General features: G+C 43.1%; 1 long non-coding RNA gene across 3 annotated transcripts; it reads right to left on the bottom strand.

Annotated features, from left to right (window-relative positions):
• Positions 1-447: 447 nt before the first annotated feature.
• On the bottom strand, positions 448-8,511 carry LOC123053208 (uncharacterized). 3 transcript variants are annotated; one of them, XR_006425487.1, is made up of 6 exons: positions 8,066-8,511; positions 6,969-7,025; positions 6,673-6,809; positions 6,133-6,206; positions 2,343-2,800; positions 448-979 (listed from the first exon to the last, which is right to left on the bottom strand). It is a non-coding gene; the product is annotated as an uncharacterized lncRNA (long non-coding RNA). The 3 variants fall into 3 exon arrangements; XR_006425485.1 differs by lacking the exon at positions 448-979 and having other exon boundaries at positions 2,327-2,800; positions 6,673-6,860; XR_006425486.1 differs by lacking the exon at positions 448-979 and having other exon boundaries at positions 2,327-2,800.
• Positions 8,512-16,701: the final 8,190 nt, after the last annotated feature.

Below are 16,701 nucleotides of genomic sequence, written 5' to 3'. Positions count from 1 at the left end.
CAGGCCACCCCGGTCGGTGGTTTCTCTGCCAGCAGCTCGGCAAAGAAGGCATCTTTGCAAGAGGAGTCTGAGGGACCGTAGACGGAGGTGATCTTGAAGAGCATGTCGGTCCCTCGCACACTGACCATGGCGGAAAGGCAGAACGCCGTGGTGTTGATGCAGGAAACATCCACAAGGAGGTCATCCCAAAGCATCAAGATGCCACCCCTAGTGCTAGTTGCAGGCCTTTGCGCGAAGCTACGCAACCTATGTCCCCCCAGGAAGGCTGCCGTGAACTGGTCAACATTTTCGAGCTTAGTCTCTTGGAGGCACACGACATAGTCTCTTGGAGGCACACGACATGGCACAACGACGAGGCGATCGTGGCACTGACCGTGGCACGCCGGTCTGGGTAGTTCAGACCCCTTACGTTCCAACTCAGAAAATTAATTGGTTGCTCTAACATATTCAAACATAGGGCACCTTGTAGTCTGACTTCATAGTGGAAGCAGAGCAAGCAGTCACACACACAGCAACAACATGCGGTCTGGGGGCAACTGGGAGAAGCATCTTCTGCAAACGCAGCTCTTGCACAGTTTGGATACATGGCCAGAGGCCAACACAACTACTCCAGGCACGTACAACATCCTGGCACATGGAATAGACACCTAACAGGGCACTCCAGGCCCATTGATCACCCTTACACACTGACCAAATAGCTACCAGAACATGGAATTGTGCTAACATATGGAAACTAGGACCCCAGGTGCACAGCGAAGGCGGATGTTCTCAGTTGGCCGCCTGCTGGGCCGCGGCGCCGTCGCTGCTCGTCTCTAGATCAAGAGCGCCTTCTCCTCCATGCGCAATGAGAGCATCCTCAACACCCATAGCGCCTTCTCCTCCATGCGCAATGAGAGCATCCTCAACACCCATATCTCATCAATGGAATATGTGGTGATTTGCGATGTAGGAGTATTAGGAAAGTTCTGATTCCATCATGCTGCAGGAGTATTAGTAAATTGGATTTTTTTTCCTTAAAGTCAGTTATTTGTTTCCTTAAAATTTGTTATTTGTTTCCTCTAGCAAATTGCATTGATGAGATGGATCGCTTGATTTGGATAAGTTAGGAAAGTTAGGATCTGTCTCTTTTTGTACAATAGGAAAGTGTTTGTTTACAAGAAAATGGTGGAGAAAAAGTAAACCGGTCGGATGGTGGGAAGGGAGACCGAAAAAAACCAGTCGAAAGTGGAGGGACTATTCAACCAACTCGTCCATCTCTAATAGTCCCCCCACTTTCGTCTGGTTTTTTTTGACTTTTTTTCGTTCGGTTTTTTCCATCAAATTACCCCCACCCCCACGCCCACCCACCGAACCGCGCCACCGAACCCCACCCACGCACGTAGCCAAAGAAACAGCGCCCTGCCGCCGATCAAGATCCCCCTGAAGCCGATCCCCATACCCCATACCCCGCCGCCGATCCCCATACCGCGCTGCCGATCAGATCTGCGTAGCCGTAGTGCGATCTGCGCACTCCACAGCGCCGCCGCCGCGGAATGACTCGACAGGGCCGCCACCACGTTTCTGGATCGCTGGCAGTTTCTGGATCGCGCCGCCGCGGAACGTGCGATCGGCGACGCTGTACGGTTTCAACCCCAGGTATGAACACACAGGTTTTCTTTGTTTGTTATGTCTACGTGTACAAATCAGAGCGATCCTGATGGACTCGTGTTCAAACTAAATCAAGCCATGCCAGACTTCATTTTCCACCTCCGCCGCCGGCCGCTGCCCGCGCTCAAACCCCTTTGTTTGTTATGTCTACGTGTATAGATCAGGGCAATCCTGAGGGACTCGTGTTCAAACTAAATCAAACCATGCCAGACTTCATTTTCCACCTCCGCCGCCGGCCGCTGCCCGCGCTCAAACCCCTTTGTTTGTTATGTCTACGTGTACAGATCAGGGCGATCCTGATGGACTCGTGTTCAAACTAAATCAAGCCATGCCAGACTTCATTTTCCACCTCCGCCGCCGGCCGCTGCCCGCGCTCAAACCCCTTTGTTTGTTATGTCTACGTGTACAGATCAGGGCGATCCTGATGGACTCGTGTTCAAACTAAATCAAGCCATGCCAGACTTCATTTTCCACCTCCGCCGCCGGCCGCTGCCCGCGCTCAAACCCCTCTGTAACTAATACAAGACCTTTTAGGTCAATACTTCCGTGACCTAAAACGCCTCATATTAGTGTACAAAGGATTGCCCTCAATTTAGATAACATGAAAAATACTTTTAGTACTGAATTGGTTATCCTTCCTAAAGAAAATATTAACAGTTACTGAAACAGTACAACATAGTTGCATCAATCAATACCTTGCTGCCTGAATCACTGTTTCTGTAAAAATTACACCACAACTTCATGTGCCCAGGATATTTGAGGTTCAGAGCAGTCCTTGAGAGTACTTTGCGAATCAATTACGGAGAAGGATTCCAAAGTGATTTTCACTGGATTTTGACTGGATTCCAAAGTGATTTGGAATTTGGGATTAATACATGCCCGCGACAGCGCATTAGTAATGAAACAATTCTCTGAAAGAATCAGCAAAGTATAACTTGTGAGGTTTCATTATGTCCCTCCAAACAACCTTGATGGACATCCTTGTCAGAATAGCACAACCGCATATGAATCAATTAACACAGCAATGGGAAGATAAAGAATTATTCTGAATAGCAAAGAATAGGTAAGTTCACATGAAAATAGGTCACCTTTCTAAATTCCAAACCTGTACAATAGCAAGCTGCGCTTGTGATCTTCGACGGCCTTCATCTGCCTGAAGTCAGATGAACAGGACATCTTAGCATCTTGAATTCTTTACATGTATCCAGCAGAGTCAGTTCACAAAAAAAATGCAAAGTAGCAAAGTCTGTTCGACATGTCTTTCTATTTTCATATATATAGCAAGACTCATAAATCTGTAACAACCTGCCCTTATGGACTGAATTTCTGTACAATGGGAACGGGCCTTTAGTACTGTTGGTATTTCACGTGATCTGCTTGCAGAGTCAGTTTACAAGTTTTTGCGTGATACCTGAGTCTGTTGGACATGTCTTTTTTTAGTAGTTACATATGGGGACTCCACACAGCAAGCCAGCGGAACAGACGACTTCATCACATGTACCTCCAGGTATATGTTCACCTATAAATTGTGCTACACAAGTCAAACATATATATGTTCAACTATATATGTGTTGCAGGCCCGATGGAGGGGACAAGTGTTGACGACTCTAACGAAGGGACTACACAAGATAACACGCTCGACGACTGTCTTACCAAGGCAGAGTAGTGGGTGATGCCATGTTCACTCAGGAGGCTCTTCGCAACAATTTTGGTGCACTATGAGCCAGGCGACGTGCGTGGTTTATGGGATAGGCACTTCGCGCCTATGTCTGATGACTATCGGCGATCACACACATGCCCGATTGAGGTGGAATAGATGGTGTTGCTTGACATTAGGGGTATGTTGCAGTCCATGGGCAAAGACAGCTGATTTCGCTCTTCCATGCATTGACGATGCATTCGACCCAACCGAGGGCGAGGCCAGAGAAGTGATCGAGGAATCCAACGTCGATTTTGACATCAACGACACTAAATTGGCTTCGTCGCTAAACTTGGAGCAGAGGGCTGCATACGACGAGATACTAGCTTCTGTTGAACGCGGTGATGGGGGTGTGTTCTTTGTTGATAGACCGGGAGGTACAGGGAAGACCTTCCTGTACAGGGCGCTGCTCGCCAAGGTTTGAAGCGAGGGAAACATCGCTATCGCTACCGTGACGTCAGGCGTCGCCGCTTCTATCATGCCTGGAGGCAGGACTGCCCACTCGAGGTTCAAGATCCCATTGAGCTGCGACGATGGCGCCTCATGCACCTTCACGAAATAGAGTGGTACCGCCAAGCTACTGAGGATGGCCTCATTGATACTATGGGACGAGGCCACCATGACTAAGCGACAGGCGGTCGAGGCACTGGACAACAGCATGCGCGACATCATGGGAAGACGGGACCGACCCTTTGGAGGAAAAACTGTTGTGTTTGGCGGGCACTTCAGGCAGGTGCTTCCGGTCGTCAGGAGGGGGTCCCGGGGTCAGATAATCGATGCAACCCTTCGAAGTTCACACCTCTGGAAGGGTATGCGTCAGCTAAGGCTCGTCACCAACATGAGGGCTCATAATGACACCTGGTTTGCGGATTACTTGCTAAGGGTAGGCAATGGCACCGAGGAAGTTGACGATCAAGGAAACATACAACTCCCTGAAGATATTTGTGTGCCGTCTACAGGCGAGGGTGACGACCTGGAGAAGCTGATTGACCATGTGTTTCCGAGACTAGATGACAACATGTCCGATCCAAATTACATGACTTCACGCGCAATCCTCTCCACCACGAATGACAACATCGACAAGATAAACATACGCATGGTAGAGTGTTTTCAGGGAGAAGAAGTAATCTACCATAGCTTTGACAGTGCAGAAGACGACCCGTATGGCTACTACGCTCCCGAGTTCCTAAATGGATTGACTCCCAACGGTCTGCCTCCGCATGCACTCAAACTGAAGCTCAACTGCCCCGTCATACTTCTGAGGAACATTGATCCGGCTAATGGTCTATGTAACGGGACGAGGCTTGTGGTGCGAGGTTAAGTTCAAGAGGAAGCAATTTCCTGTAAGGCTTAGCTTTGCTATGACGATTAACAAGGCTCAAGGCCAGACGATTCCGATTGTTGGCGTGTACCTACCTAATCCTGTGTTCTCTCATGGTCAACTCTATGTCGCACTATCTCGAGCCACCGCAAAGAGAAACATAAAGATCCTCATTGAGAAGGAGAAGAAGGAGAATGCCAAGAAGCAAAGCGGTAAACCTAAGAAGCGAAAAAGACCTGCCTTGTCCTTACAAACCTCGATGAAGAACATCGTCTATAAGGAAGTCCTTACAGGCTGAAGTCCGCTCTTAAGAAGCTGGCGGGTTTTGAATAAGATAAAGGATTTACTCTTTTGCTACAGACAATTTGGTGCTCTTCCGTGTTCTTGTACAAATATTTATCTTTCGATGTTAGCAACTGAACTTTATTATGTTTATTCAACAAGTCAAATATTAATAATATTGCCTCGGATTTGTGACTTTGCAAGTTGCCAATTTTTCCTGTATGTGACATTATTTCTCCTTTTGCCGGATTGCTTATGTATATTATTCTTTTGTTGTTTTGTAATCAATCATGTACTACATCTAAACTAGGCTTTGTTTTCCTACATAAGTATTGCACACTGCCTGGGTCACTCCGTTGTTGTAAAACTCACTGGAGTGTTCTACATTAGAGAAATATTTATGATGCGGCCCCAAAGCAGGCACAGTCAATGTTATTTATTTTTGTCCTGTATAGTCTCTTATTTGCCCCTTACTTGAATTTTATAATCCCGGCTTTTCAATACATATCTAAACAGACATGATGTGTTTCTAACTACTTAGTTGCAGATTTGGCACAAGTAAACGGATGGATGCGTGTTGACATCTTCATGATCTCACAAATATTTCCAGTAGTATTATTTTCCTTTCATTGTGCCATATTCTGTCAGTTGCTTTTCCTATTGTGTGTATCTTGCAGATAAATAAGAGTTTTAATGAATTGTTGGAACCTGGACAGTACCACAATTTATAACCACCTATTATTCTGCCACGAAATGTACATTTTATAGCATATCAGGTGCACTTCTTTCTGTTCGTGCCTTCAAAATATCAAACCAGAGGACATCTACTAATATATTTTTGTAGCTCTATTGCTTCCGATGGTACATGAGCTATCACTGTGGTTCATCTACTAATATATTTTTGTAGCTCTGTTTGCATGTGAACATTGTATACATGGCATGTACTATGAAAGAACAGTATGTACATGTCAGTATATTTTTTCTATGTCACAGACATCTGATCCTATCGTTCTCCCTATATGTCGTCCAAACACATCTATATGAACCTATATGTCGTAAAAGTGCATATGTACTTCTCAGTTCTTATCAGAGTTGTGTATAATCATTTAGGGAAATGTCAAAAAGTAAAAATCACGTGAATTGGGAATAGAGAAATTCAAGTAGGTAGGAAGTAATGACATACCAAATGATAAAGAATAGCACCACTGCAGCTACAAAATCGCAATCGTTTGCTCAAAGCTCTGAACTCAATTCACCCTGAAAAACATAGTCATCTGAAGTCAGACTGCATGATAGTCGGACGGGACAAAATCAATTGACTGTCTAAAACCTTCTATAGGGGACATACAAATATTTTGCGGTATATAGGTTCCTACTGACAGTTCAAGAAATGCAAACATATAACACCATTATGTTAAATAGGTCACCCTAAACCATGCTATAGATTAACCATGGTCATGAGCCCAAGCATAATGACTACCCGTACCAAGCAAAAAATAGGACCTTGGAGATATGTAATGTAAAGTCAAAAATAATAATTATCATGCTTTCCTTTTGTTCCCTGAATTGATATTTTTAGAAAGCAAAATGGAAATACAAGGCACACATCATTAAGAAAGAGATGGTCATATTCTAATATTAACTCCTGCTCATTGTGGACGGAAGGCTATGTGGTAGAGCCAGCAGCCGACCAAAGCACCTGTATTAGGAGGGGATTTGTTACCTCCATGTGTTGATAAGGCAATGGATTGGTCATGTCCCACAGGATCACGCAGCGGCCGTAGTCATTGACACATTGGGGAATCGGCTCGGGCTGGCTACTTCGTGGAAATCGACGGCGCGGCAGCACACTATGCTCGGCTGGGGTAAAGAACATCATGCGGTGAAATCTAATTATCTGGATGACATGATCTAATTACACAAAATAAGATATCTTAATGGTTTTGTTAACTCAGATTATAAATCATAAAATTTATAAGAGGTAGCAAATTGTAAAAGAGACAAAGTTCGACAAATCACCTCTTTTCGTTCCATAAATCATGTGTTGTCCATATCATATAGCTTGGAGGATAATATCTGCCCATAGAAATGTTCAGAAATAAGAAAAATGTTATTATCGACAAAATGAAATGTCGGAATGAAATATATTCAGAGCTCGAATGAAATCAGCAAAGTAAATAAACCCATTTCCTTTAGATAATCAGAAAGGTCAGAGTAATGGACCACACATGACAATAACCAGCATAGTTAACTTCTACTATTTCATCTATCCCCAACGTATATATAACAAAACAGTATAGAGAGGTCGGATAGGACTGATATATTAACTTCCACATCCAAGATCTGTGTCAACACACACATCCGATTGACCTTGTCCAAGGCCAAAAGAACAGTAAGAAAATTGGGGAATGACAAGATAACTGATTTGAACATGCAGGACATTGTTGCGTTCCTCATACGCAGAGGAACAGACTAACAATCAAGCAGGCAAGTAAATAAATATGAGGCAACAATATTATGTTTTTCGTTCAGCAGCTAGTCTGATAAAAAAATAGTTGAAGAGTTAAGGAGAATATATATCCACTTGAGTGGTTCCTTGGCAGACGAACTTTTTTCACGGGGGTTGGCAAGCAAACTTAATTGTAAATGTAGGCAGCAATAGTATACAGTACCAAAGATATGACAGTGTCGATGTAGTAGTTGCGACTGTATCTCATCTAACAACAATTCAAAGAGAGAAAACATGTATGTACGAGCTCACTAGGAAATCAAACCATTAGTCAACGTGGAGCACCATGAAAAGAGTAAACTTTAACTGAAGAATTGTTTGTTTTATTCTCACGTTGGTATTCTTCAGATCTGCATTAGGCCATTAGCTCTATCCACCTGCCATCATATTCTCTTACATTAAAGATTACCGAGGCAAATGTTAGACCACAATACATGGAGGACAGGTCGCTGGGGCAGGAAACTGGTTGTTGGGCGGGAGCATTTGGCTGCGGGCGACATGAATTCAGGGGACGGAGAGCGGAGACCAAGTGTGCAGCAGTGGGTACCCCGATCTACAGTGACCACGCATCCTAGGTCCTAACGATGGCGATGGGTGAATAGATTACCTCGAGGAGGAGAGCAAGCTCGGTACATGGCCTTGGTGAGAGCAGAGGGAGGTCCATCCATGGCATGGCGACAGGGGCGCTGAGCGAGGAAGAAGCGCAGGATCCCCGCTCCTCTCCTGGCGCGCAAGCTCGTCCGTCGAGGTGGAAGAAGACCGCCCTTCGGCGACGGCGGTGGTGACCTTTGCGTGATGTTGGTCGCCGGTTGTGTGCGCATGTGGCCGCCGCCTGGTCGCTCGATCTGCGCGGTCAGCGCCGTCGGATGAGTAGAGGGGAGGGGACGAGAGGGGGTAGTGGTGGGAGACGAGTTCGCTGGTTGTGGCGGCTGTGGGGGCGACAGCGGAGGGAGTGGAGTGGGTGACTCGGCCGAGATTAGGGATTTGCGTGTGCGGGAGTGGAGAGAGTGAGGGGAACGATAGAGCGAGGGGAAGGAGAAGGTGGGGGCTGTTTTTTCTTCTTTTTTTTTCTAGAAAGATATAGTGGGGCTGGTTGGGTCGTGCGGGATAGGATAGTGAGGGGAAGGAGAGAGTGGGCTATGCTGATTTGGGCCTTGGATCCCAAAATTTGTTGTACGGAAAAAAATATTATTCTCGAAAAACAAATTAATTGAACATGGATTATAGAAATAAAGATTTTTTATAATTATTAGATATATTCAGAATATCACACAAAAAACACAGTTTTGAGAGAAGAAACAGAATATACTCGGTTTATGTTGGATTGCTTGCATGTTTTTATCTTTCGTCGGACAATTTTCCTTATCATGTATAAATAAATTAAAATGATCCAAGAAATTTCGGATGACTGCTTATTTATATATAAAGCGAAAATTGGTTGTTTGCTCCTAGAGAATTGCAACATTTTTTCTGTGATCGCAGTATACCATATCCTAAATAGTAGAGATTTCGGATAATAATCATCAACATGTTATTTAGAGGTGAGCCTACAATTTATTAAAACTGGGATGCCCCTGACTTTTACTACAAAGCACTCTCCATCTCACTCAGTTTAAATCGGGCACCCCCCGCAAAAAAAATCGGGCACTGCTCATTTCTAACAAATGACCAGTGAATATATATTTTCCATACCATCATCATAAAAAAATTATAACATTTGTTTCTATTGCAGTACCTTTGTAGGTCATATAAAAACTGGTGGAGTTGGGTGTTGCTTTAAAACTGCCGACTGACATAGGAGTTGGGTGTTGCACATGATGTAATACTCAAATGGTATATTTCTATACATGTTTGATTTTGCAGAGTGTCAAAGAGATGGGGATGGATCTTGTCGACGTTCAAACACAACTCATTTACAAGGTTCCTGGGGCGACGTCGTTGAAAGGGGAAAAAACTCACCAAGTTGTATATAGCAAAACGATGTGCAAGCAATGATATCCCACAACAATCCGAAAATGATACACAAGGTTTTTACTTTCACTGTGATTATCTTTCTTTCCTTTCATCATTCACTAATTTCTCTCATTTGTGTATCATGATGATAGACTATGTTTGTACCCTACAGATATTACAGTCGTCGATTCAGTCATGTCTGCCCCAAAAAAACCAAGTTCATGAATATTGAAGATGCCTTGTTATCAAATGACCACTTGGAATGCCTTATAAAAGATGATATGTTCTTGCATGGCGGTGTAAGACTAATCACAAACATTTTGTACTTACTAACATAAACCATTTGAAGTATAATATCTGACATAAATATATTCTAAATGTTGAATTATAGGTGATAAATGTTTACATATATTGTATGCTTGCTCACAACCATATACAAGACAAAGCGGGTCAAAAGATACATATTATTAGCACGTTCGTATCTGGCCAGATAAAACAAGACCGAGAATATGACATAGACCCATCAAAATATTGTCACATCGTACAACATGTTAATACTTATATACAACAAGATGTGGTTAGTCTCACCTCATTATCCATGCAAAATACAAGCATTTATTTTGTTATCACTATATTCAAGATAATATGAATTTATGAAATTGCAAGAATGTGCCTAGCTATTTAGTTTTTTTCTTTATGCTCCGATGGGACGTTAAAGAATTGGTTCGTCCGGTTTGCACAGTCAGTATTCTCGGTTACACATTTATGACCTTTATTAATGCAAGATATTCATGCTCATGGTGATTTCATCCTTGTGTAGGATGGGTACGAGTTGAGAAAGACGTTTTTAGTAACTTGTTCAAATATCATGCGAGTGAAGCTAAAGACAATATCCTGCAAATGTGCGAGAATTTCTTAAACGCATCAAATAGATCTTAATTTGTAACACATTTTTACTTATATCGTCAAATAAACCTTTTTGTAATCAATCTACCTTGCAAGTGAAGTGGACTTAACTTATGTTTACATGTAAAACTTAACATGTATTATGTTTAATTGGCTCTAGCAAATATTTCAAAAGTCCGTGGCAACGCACGGGCATTCTACTAGTTAGGAGTAGAGATCAAGTAATTCATTTTTCTTGAGAGGATGATCAGGCAAAGCATTAAATAATCGGAGAAGCCTCCGCCAAGCTTGTGGGAGACTCTCTTCTTCAATTTGCACAAAATTATATATTTTCCTTAAGGCAGCTTGTTTCTTATGAGCGGGAAAATATTTAGCAGAGAAGTAATAAATCATATCCTGGGGACTACGCACACAACCAGGAGTAAGAGAATTAAACCATGTTTTAGCATCACCCTTTAATGAGAACGGAAATAACTTAAGGATATAGTAGTAACGAATTTTTCCTCATGAGTAAATAGGGTGGCTATATCATTTAATTTAGTAAGATGTGCCACAGCAGTTTCAGATTCATAGTCATAAAAAGGATCAGATTCAACCAAAGTAATCAACTCAGGATCGACAGAGAAATCATAATCCTTATCAGAAATACAGATAGGTGAAGTAACAAAAGCAGGGTCATAATTCATTCTAGCATTCAAAGATTTTTATTTTAGCTTAGCTAACAGTTTCTTAAGATCATATCTATCTTTGCAAGCAAAAAGGTCTCTAGCAGTTTCTTCATCCATAACATAACCCTCAAACACATCAGGCAATTCATATCTAGGGGGGAGAATCTTCATCATCAATATTATCAGTTTCAATAATTTCATTCTCTCTAATCCTAGCAAGTTGTTCATCAAGAAATTCACCTAATGGCACAGTATTATCAAGCATAGAAGTAGTTTCATCATAAGTATCATGCATAGCAGAAGTGGCATCATCAATAACATGCGACATATCAGAATCAATAGCAGGAGTAGACGTCGCAAGTTTACTCATAACAGAAGGTGAATCAAGTGCAGAGCTAGATGGCAGATTTTTACCTCCCCTCGTAGTTGAGGGATAAATCTTGGTTTTTTTCCTCTTTCAAGTTCCTCATAGTGATCAACAGATATATATCCCAAGTGACTCAAAGAATAGAGCTATGCTCCCCGGCAACGGCTCCAGAAAATAGTCTTGATAACCCACAAGTATAGGGGATCGCAACAGTTTTCGAGGGTAGAGTATTCAACCCAAATTTATTGATTCGACACAAGGGGCCAAAGAATATTCTCAAGTATTAGGAGTTGAGTTGTCAATTCAACCACACCTGGAAAACTTAATATCTGCAGCAAAGTATTTAGTAGCAAAGTAGTATGCAAGTAACGATAACGGTGGCAAAGGTAACAATAGCAGTTTTGTAGTAATTGTAACAGTGGCAACGGAAAAGTAACTAAGCAAAGATCAATATGTGAAAAGCTCGTAGGCATTGGATCAGTGATGGATAATTATGTCAGATGCGATTCCTCATGCAACAGTTATAACATAGGGTGACACAGAACTAACTCCAGTTCATCAATGTAATGTAGGCATGTATTCCAAATATAGTCATATGTGATTATGGAAAAGAACTTGCATGCCTTCTTTTGTCCTACCCTCCCGTGGTAGCGGGGTCCTATTGGAAACTAAGGGATATTAAGGCCTACTTTTAATAGAGTACCGGGCCAAAGTATTAACACTTAGTGAACACATGAACTCCTCAAACTACGGTCATCACCGGGAGTGGTCCCGATTATTGTCACTTCGGGGTTACCAGATCATAACACATAGTAGGTGACTATCGACTTGCAAGATAGGATCAAGAACTCACATCTATTCATGAAAACATAATAGGTTCAGATCTGAAATCGTGGCACTCTGGCCCTAGTGACAAGCATTAAGCATAGCAAAGTCATAGCAACATCAATCTCAGAACATAATGGATACTAGGGATTAAACCCTAACAAAACTAACTCGATTACCTGATAAATCTCATCCAACCTATCACTGTCCAGCAATCCTACGATGGAATTACTCACGCACGACGGTGAGCATCATGAAATTGGTGATGGAGGAAGGTTGATGATGACGACGGCGACGGATTCCCCTCTCCGGAGCCCCGAACGGACTCCAGATCAGCCCTCCCGAGAGAGATTAGGGCTTGGCGGCGGCTCCGTATCGTAAAACGCGATGAATCCTTCTCTCTGATTTTTTTCTCCCTGAACGTGAATATATAGAGTTGGAGTTGACATCGGTGGAGCCTCAGGGGGCCCACGAGGCAGGGGACGCGCCCTCCACCCTCGTGGACAGGGTGTGAGCCCCCTGGTGTTGATTCTTTCGCCAGTATTTTTTATTAATTCCAAAAATATTCTCCGTGAAGTTTCAGGTCATTCCGAGAACTTTTATTTCTGCACAAAAATAACACCATGGCAATTCTGCTAAAAACAGCGTCAGTCCGGGTTAGTTCCATTCAAATCATGCAAGTTAGAGTCCAAAACAAGGGCAAAAGTGTTTGGAAAAGTAGATACGTTGGAGACGTATCATTTACCACGCAAGCTTCCCGCCCGGCTAGTTTGGCCACGCGTTGGCTAGAAGAGGGACAAATCGTGGGCGTTTATTGGCAAAAAGCTTTGTAAAAACGAAGTGTGTGGAATGACTTCGGTCATAAGTTTACCCATGGGTGATGAGGTCAAAGTTACATAGAAGGGTGATGATGGACACTCGAGTACGATAATTAATTCTGCACTCTACAGGGCACACGGTTGAAGAAACCAACTATGTGCAATAATGTCGAAGATCCCAGTCGTGTTAGCTATACAGATCGTGTGCTGTGAGACCAACAAGGTAAACAGATTCAAGAATGGTTAATAAAATCTAAGACCCATTACATATTAATTAAGGTCAAAATAGTGCTACCAATATACGAGTCACATGTGATACCATTTCAATGATTGTACCACAAAAGCTCGAAATATTACAAGGTTCAAATTCCAAAGTTATATGGCTCAAATTCAAATATTACAAGGTTCAAACAGATATTAAAAATGAAATTCAGCTCATCAGCAGCAAACGCTTGCGCTGATCCACCGAACATGGATATGAGAGAGGTTCAAACTAATATTACCACTTCTAAGTCTGGTTTCGAAACCTCATAATTTTTGCAAAGGGGTCAGCCACTGAGAAGTCATGTATGGGGTTGACACAATGACTTCCGATTACTCTGCCATCTGAAGTTCCAAAATGATATTCAACATTTTTAGCGCCTATTCCATTCTGCCGCAAGCGCCGACGCTGATCAACAAACCATTCATTTTTGCGAAATAAATGTAGGGAAAACCTCATTACCTTCAGCATCCTTGCTCTGACAACAAAGAACATAGCGAATATAATCTCCGGTAAGGTCCCTCGGTAGGAGTTCAAAGTAATTTCTGAGAGATGCAGATCTAGGCATTCGACATGATTGTTAGTTTGTATCACATTATCCACCACTGGGCCTAATCTTATCTGCCAAAGAAGAAAACGTGTTAGTGTCTACATGCAGTTTTGAACACTACTACAAGCCTATTTGGTTTGCAGGATTTGTAAAATGCACTAACATGCCATCTTTGATCTGACATGATTAACATGGGCATTTGGTTACATTCTAAAAAAATGTAGCCTTCTTCACAAGAGGTTGGAGTGGACAAAAAGTTCCCTAAGAAAACTAGTACAGATGAATCCAAAGGAGAAATTCTTATGGATTGTAACCATATGGATCAAGCAACCAATATTGGGGGGGGGGGCATGTATGTACTGAAATCCTCCAAAAGAATCCTTCAGAAATCGTAGTACATTGTCATTGTAAACTTGGAAAAAGGTGTCACAAATTGAACTCCCTTATGGTTAACATTTAACAGGAAAGGAACATCACCTAGATATATAGCTTCTCCAGGCACGGAAAGCATCTCAGGAAACTGACAACTTGCTCCAGGTTGGGGCCGATAGATTCTAGTGCCAAGACCTTCACTGTGCGCAGTTTCGGGGTCAAGCTTGACGAAATCATTTTTTGGATGACAGATGAACAAACATCTTCAAAATTAGAAATAATGTTAATTTGTAGAAGGAGAGGTAGAAGGCGGCTGTTGTACCTAAACGGGTGTGGATCCAATAACAAGTTCGGAATATTTGTCAAACGAGTAGCCCACCACTGTCAATTTCGGCGCAGAAATGACATTGATTCTTGTTGCACCTTCTTGATCAACTACAAGTAATCTCTCAAGTGCAGGTGTGTCCTCAGTGACCATACCGTGGTACACATCTTGTGATGTCTTCCTGCTGCACCAGGAACACACATAAATAGTCCGGAGAGTCATGGAGGTGATGTGGAAGCTACTCAACCCATTGATCACCTGAAGACGAAGGTACTCGAGTGCAGTACAACCATGGAGAAGGCGCTCCATGTCACCATTTGGGAGGCAGACGACGACGAGCTCGAGGTGCTTCAGTTGTGGTAGAATAAGAGCGGGCGCGTCATTAGGGGGGATGGCAGTTCCTGAACTTGGCAACGCGCAGCGTGGGCGCGAGGAGGAGCGCGCACGTTGGCAGCGAGTGCATATGCCCATCATCAAAAGTGAGCTCCTCGAGCTGATGTAGAGCGGGGGATCGGAACCAGTCGTCAAGCTTGGCTCGGTCCTTGCCATTGGAAGGAAACTTGCCCATTCTAAGGCCTCTGGTTGGTCCAAGGTGACTGCCGAGGATCTTGGAGAACACATCCAAGCTTTTGCAATAGCCATGGCAGAGCTCGTGGGTGTCGATGAGGTCGAGAGGGGTGGAGTTCCATAGGGGGCGCCACCACCGGGAAAGGACGGTTGTTCGCGCCCCCATATTTGATTGGGAGGAGGGAGATGATGACTGTCAACATATCATCGGGGAGGTTGCTGATGAAGTATAGGCCTGCTGGAGTCGCTTGCGGTTCTTGCTTGCCCCGCCTCCGCTTGTTGGCAGCCCCGTTCTCCACCTCCGGAGTCTCCTTGTCAGCGGCACTTTCTGATAGAAGTGGGAGTACAGGGAATATTTAGTTAAAACAGGGCAATAGAAAAGTGTATTGGTAACTAGAAGTCATTAGGTAGGAATATAGTAAGAAAATGGAATAAGAATTGGTTACTTAAACACTATACAATTCATTTGATATTGCTGGGTAAGTCAACATGCAGATACTTGAAAAGAAAACTTACTTCGAACAAAGTCTGGACGGATGATATCGTCGGGGAAGTTAGCATATATCTCATGACCAGGCCCTTTTATGTGCAGTGTAATTTTAGTGCCAACTTTCAGTACATAAAACTTAGAAATTTCTTTCCAAAGGCTAGTGCAAAAATAGGAGTCACCACATTCATCAAGTCTTATAGTAGCAACGATTGTAAATCCATGGTTTGAGTTCAGTATGACATCCCTGCAGTCTTGACTTATGTAAAGGGAAAGATTGTGCACTACAGATTTTGTTGCATAGCAAGGGACGCGCTGCAGAAAATGGTAGGATTGTTAAAGAAAATATGGTAACATGCAAATATGGGCCCAAATTGAAAGAACTGTACAGCAGTTGAAATCGAAGGACAAAAATCTATAATTAAACAGATAGGATAAACATGATGTCATGGAAATATGAGAGTAATCGAAAGAACAATACATCATTAATTTGCCTAATATAGAAAGAAGAGGGAAAAATCCCCTTTGACGTATATGGTGCATGTGGCACCTTTTATCCAAATGTAGCAATATTTAGAATATGTCCAGGAAAGTACGCCATGCCAACCGATTTAGGGTGAGATTGAACATACCGCGCGCATCCTCAAGTCATCTGGTACGGTGAGATGGAATGTCTGGCGGAGGCCGCAAAGTCCTGATGTGTCCGTGCACTGTACACTCTATGAACGGAAGAAAACCCTCAAATCAGCTAGAATGAAAATGAATTCACGGCGATTTCGGCCGGGTGATTAAATGAGGCAGATGAACTGGGATAAGAGATGAGATAATATCTCATTAAATTAGTAACCTTGTTGTCCATGAGAAAGAACCCTCAGTACAACAGATTCCCCAACCGAGCGAAGCTGGGTCGACCGCGAGCAGCGTCGAGAAAGTTGATGGCGATAGGCGGCGGCAAGCGGAAGTGGCGAAATGCGGTGGGCTTTGCCGGCAGCCTGGCGACGGCGGCACACGTCGAGCTAAGTGGTTACCGCCGCGATAGGCGGTGCCATGCGATACGTCCATTTTGCATCATGTTTTCTACTGTTATTTATGATGTGTTTATGCATAATAATGCTTTTTGGAGTAATTCTAATGCCTTTTCTC

This window comes from Triticum aestivum, chromosome 2D (assembly GCF_018294505.1).
Source record: "Triticum aestivum cultivar Chinese Spring chromosome 2D, IWGSC CS RefSeq v2.1, whole genome shotgun sequence".
NCBI lineage: Eukaryota > Viridiplantae > Streptophyta > Magnoliopsida > Poales > Poaceae > Triticum > Triticum aestivum.
The sequence above is the reverse complement of the archived record's forward strand: the minus strand, read 5'-3'. Positions and strand labels throughout refer to the sequence as shown.